The sequence below is a fragment of the Amblyomma mixtum genome, chromosome 2, assembly GCF_055824585.1.
Source record: "Amblyomma mixtum isolate Tamu chromosome 2, ASM5582458v1, whole genome shotgun sequence".
Lineage (NCBI taxonomy): Eukaryota > Metazoa > Arthropoda > Arachnida > Ixodida > Ixodidae > Amblyomma > Amblyomma mixtum.
In genome coordinates, this window is record NC_143013.1 from 298,279,497 (window position 1) to 298,284,215 (window position 4,719).

The 4,719-nt window shown below is 45.1% G+C and overlaps 1 long non-coding RNA gene across 1 annotated transcript; it reads left to right on the forward strand.

Moving 5' to 3' along the window:
• Nucleotides 1–200: 200 nt before the first annotated feature.
• LOC149364630 (uncharacterized) lies at nt 201–4,100 on the forward strand. Its single transcript, XR_016289207.1, has 4 exons — nt 201–461; nt 787–855; nt 1,370–1,434; nt 3,965–4,100. It is a non-coding gene; the product is annotated as an uncharacterized LOC149364630 (long non-coding RNA).
• Nucleotides 4,101–4,719: the final 619 nt, after the last annotated feature.

Below are 4,719 nucleotides of genomic sequence, written 5' to 3' on the forward strand. Positions count from 1 at the left end.
TTTCTGGCGCCAGTGCTCATAATTAACGCCCTTTTATCCTGCAGTACTCCTTCGAGGTAACCGAGGCATGTAGCCATGCATGCTGCCTTCCATGAAAACAAACCCTAATAAACTCCTACCAGGGGCCGCGGCAGAGCGGTAAGCCTAAAAGTCAACCCAATCCAATCTATCAGCCAAGCCAATATTTGTGGCGCGATGGTCATAGAGTAACATGCGATGGTCTCGTTGGTTTTCGTCGCGTGGGGCTCCTTTCGACCTTTACTTTTGCTGCAATGTGCGGTTTGTTCGCTCTGTGGTTGCTTGGCTGTGCTACAAATGTGTTGTGTCATCTACGCGCTCGAAAAGACGTTCGTTTGTTTCTGAAGCTCTCGTGAAAAAGCTCCGGTGTCGCCTGACCCCTTGCCGAGACATGCTTTGTTGCTTTGGATGAAAGAAGCGGCCATGGTGTTAACACTTGCGAGGTAAGTAACTGTGCTTGAAAATTACTTTCAGGGTGTTGCTGTGGGATGACTAAACCGCATTAACGCAGTTGTACTCTATTGCGCTACTTGTTTGCCACGGAGTGGAAGTTGCAAGCACTATGCATTAGCTGCCGCAAACGTGTTTCTCGTGTTTGTGAAAAAAAGTTGAGACGGTGTGTAGTTGCATGGTGTGAATCTTAAGGCAATTGCGCGTAGGTCCATAATTACGATAAAACAGAATGCACGAAAAGCATAGTGCCAGGACGGTGTTAGTTTTTCAGTGCTTCGCGACTTAGTTTTTCTTACTTTTCTGTTGCCTTTGCAGTGTGGATGTGGCCCGGCTACCGAGTGTATTGGTGCCTACATTAATTATGCCAAGCCGTGGAAAGCACAGGTAGGTTGAAAATGTCATATAAAAGTTGTGCATACTTCCACAGCTTATTAATTTATTTATTAGGCTTGCCAAATGGAAGTCTCCAACCATCCACTCACTACACAGTACTTTGCACTGTGCAGTAGCATTGTTTAGGAAAGCTTAACTGTTGTGTTAAATTTGCGAGCTTCAGTCACATTTTTCACTTACTTCCCAATCACTGAGTGCAACGAGCTCTTGCAGTGCTTTGGTATAACTTTGCCAAACATGTTATGCCCACAGGGCTCAATGCTGAGCCAGATAGCAGGACCATATATGACACGCCTAGAGCCACATGTTCCTGGATTGTGACCAGACCTCTCTTCCTTACTCCTGTGCAGCTGTGGATCATCAAATATGCTGTCAGTGCCCTGATGCGTGATTCATCAGTGAACCCTGTGGGCATTGTAGTTTCGACAGAGATTGTGTTTTGCTGCATCGTTGACAACGTGCAGTATAAGGTGCTCTCTCATACTTTATTTTCTTGTCCATACAGTGTGGATGTGACTGACCTAAGCTAGCAGCTATATAGTACCTGCAGCTTACAGCAGCAACCTTCAGGTAAGTTTGAACTACAGTGCAAGTTTCACCCTGTCACATAATGGATACTTTCCTTCTGTTTGCTCTGTGCAGCGGAGGGTATCTAGCTATACTGCAGTGTACTTGTACAATAATGGATAAACATTTGTGGTATGAGAGTTCTTTGTGAAACATTTTCTCTGTGCTGTTAGCCAGAGCAATTTAATCAAAAGCCTAGAATCAGGAGGGGACATGGATACTCGATCGTATTGAACAAATTTCAGCTGACTGCCTGGCGAGGCAATGCAAAAATAAATATTTTCGGAAAATCGACATCCAGCAAACTTTTCTCTATGAGTGTACCTTGTGCCCAACCTAAGTCATTAGCTAGCTTGCAACGATGTGGTAAGGATCCCTACTCTTGCACTTGAATTTTTTTGACCATCAGTGTGGAAGTGACTGCCTGTGGGAGTAGCTGTGGTGTCTTGCAATGTAAAAGACAAAAGAGCTACTACTGGGGCGAGTTGGAAATACATACTTGAAGGAATTGGTGAGCGCTATAGAAACACTGAAAAGGGACAAACGCACAGGACGAAGCGCTTTCTAACTACTGTTTAATCTCAGAAGAAACATGACTATATACACACATTTGACGACAAGAATGAAGGAAAAACAGGTAAAAACTACGCGCGCTTACAACAGCCGAAGATTACTGTTCTTGAGGGAGGTTAATTCTGTTCCCCCTAACATCACTGAAGGGGAGCTGACGCATTGCTTATCTGGAGCAATGTGCATTGCAAAAGCTTCGATAATTTCTTGTTCCCGTCTGTTTCTAGCCCTACCTATTACTTTGGTGTTTTTTAGCAAGGGTATGCATTTACAGTGTGCGAAATGAGGTGCCAGATTCCCGGACTTTGCAAGTTGTTCACTTGATCTTTCGTGTTCCCGGAGCCTCTTGTTAAGGCATCTTCCCGTTTGCCCTGCGTAAGTTTGTTGGCAGCTGAGGGGAATGCTGTAAATGACGTTTTCGTCACACTTTACATAGGTGTTTTCGTGTTTGGTGTTGCACCCAGGTTTCTTTTTGTGGTCTTCATTCTCGTTGACCTTTTTACACATTCCAATGAGCTTATTGGGAGCTGAAGAAACCACCTGGACTCCGTACTTGTTAGCTGTCCTCCTTATTCTGTGGGAGATATTGTGAACCTACGGCATCACGGCAGGGCGTCCCTCGTAGCTCATTTTCTTAGTTTTGTGGGACCCAGTAACTTCTCTTAGTAAGCTTTCAGCAATGCCGCAAAGTAACTGCTCCGGATAACCGCTCTCCTTCAATTGGGAGACCTGTTGGTCTACGCTCTGAATTATCGAGTGGGGGCAAGATTTTCTTATAGCTGGTTTCAGGCAAGACGTAGCTACAGCTCGCTTTACAATTCTGGAATGACTGATAATTCACAGCGTAGACCAACAGGTCTCCCGATTGAAGGAGAGCGGTTACCCGTAGCAGTTACTTTGCTGTACTGCTGAAAGCTTACTAAGAGAAGTTACTGGGTCCCACAAAACTAAGAAAACGAGCTACGAGGGACGCCCTGCCGTGATGCCGTATGTTCACAATATCTCCCACAGAATAAGGAGGACAGCTAACAAGTACGGAGTCCAGGTGGTTTCTTCAGCTCCCAATAAGCTCATTGGAATGTGTAAAAAGGTCAACGAGAATGAAGACCACAAAAAGAAACCTGGGTGCAACACCAAACACGAAAACACCTATGTAAAGTGTGACGAAAACGTCATTTACAGCATTCCCCTCAGCTGCCAACAAACATACGCAGGGCAAACGGGAAGGTGCCTTAACAAGAGGCTCCGGGAACACGAAAGATCAAGTGAACAACTTGCAAAGTCCGGTAATCTGGCACCTCATTTCGCACACTGTAAATGCATACCCTTGCTAAAAAACACCAAAGTAATAGGTAGGGCTAGAAACTGACGGGAACGAGAAATTATCGAAAATTTTGCAATGCACGTTGCTCCAGATAAGCAATGCGTCAGCTCCCCTTCAGTGATGTTAGGGGGAACAGAATTAACCTACCTCAAGAATAGTAATCTTCGGCTGTTGTAAGCTCGCATAGTTTTTACCTGTTTTTCCTTCATTCTTGTCAGCGCGTGTGTTCCTCCCTCTTCTGTGTATGATATGAAGTCAAATGTGTGTATTTAGTCATGTTTCTTCTGAGATTAAACAGTTGTCCTGCGTGTTTATCCCTTTTCCGTGTTTTTATAGCGCTCACCAATTCCTTCAAGCTTGCAATGTACACGCATTTTTCATGAACTGGTACAAAGCTTTGCAGTCGGGCATTTGTTTTTGCAGTTTTTTTGGAAAAGCTAAATATTTTGTATTGCGAGAAATATTCTCACCTCTGTTGCTTACAACTTACTAGTTGTTCAAGATGTAAACATGCTTTCGGAGCGGCAGATGACTAATTTACTTGGCACGGTGGACTTACTGCATACAACTGAATGGTGTCTGTCAAATTCGCTTGCTTTAATGACATATTCTGAACTTAATGTTTACTCTTTTCTGCAGAATACGTCCCCGGCTTGTCTACAAATTCATCATGGTCTGTACAGTATCCTTCCTGCTGCTGTGTATGGCCGGCTTGATGAATTCCTCATGAAGACTGAAGACGGCATTTATGTCATAATAAAATCATCCCGACTGATATGCTTTGCCATTTTGGTCGATTGCTTTACAGATTCATGCAGATTACATACAGCAAGGTGTATGTCCGATTTCAGACACTCTGCGGGCTTTTAATAAGCCCAGTGGCCCTGGGAGGTGCACTGATTGGTGGTTGTAGTTCTGGCTTGCCTCATAATGGTGAAGAATGCATTACCTGCAAATATCCTCAAAAGATCCGCCGGCGGATATCCGAGATGGATATCTGTCGGCAGTCTAAATAATTATATTTGTACCTCCGTCGGAGGTCCGTGCGAGAGCCGTTGGACGTCGGCGGATCTCCCACGGATATCCGTATATCCAGTAAAGGACATACCTCGGACGTCCATTGAATGTACACTGGTTGATTGGGAGAGCCTACCGAGGGAGTCCCCCTTTCTGCTACCCTCCACTCTAACCTTAACGTAACCCCCATCCCCAAGAACATGCACCCTGAGCGAGACAGGGAACGCAGAGTAGCAAGGGCTCGGGCCCTCCACAAACAGTATAGCGAGGACCATGAGGTGGTCTATGTGGACGCAGCGGAATATACGACAGGCTCCCGTATGGCCCTGGCGGTAGCCGACAATAATGGAAAGCTTCTAACCTCCAGCTCAATCATT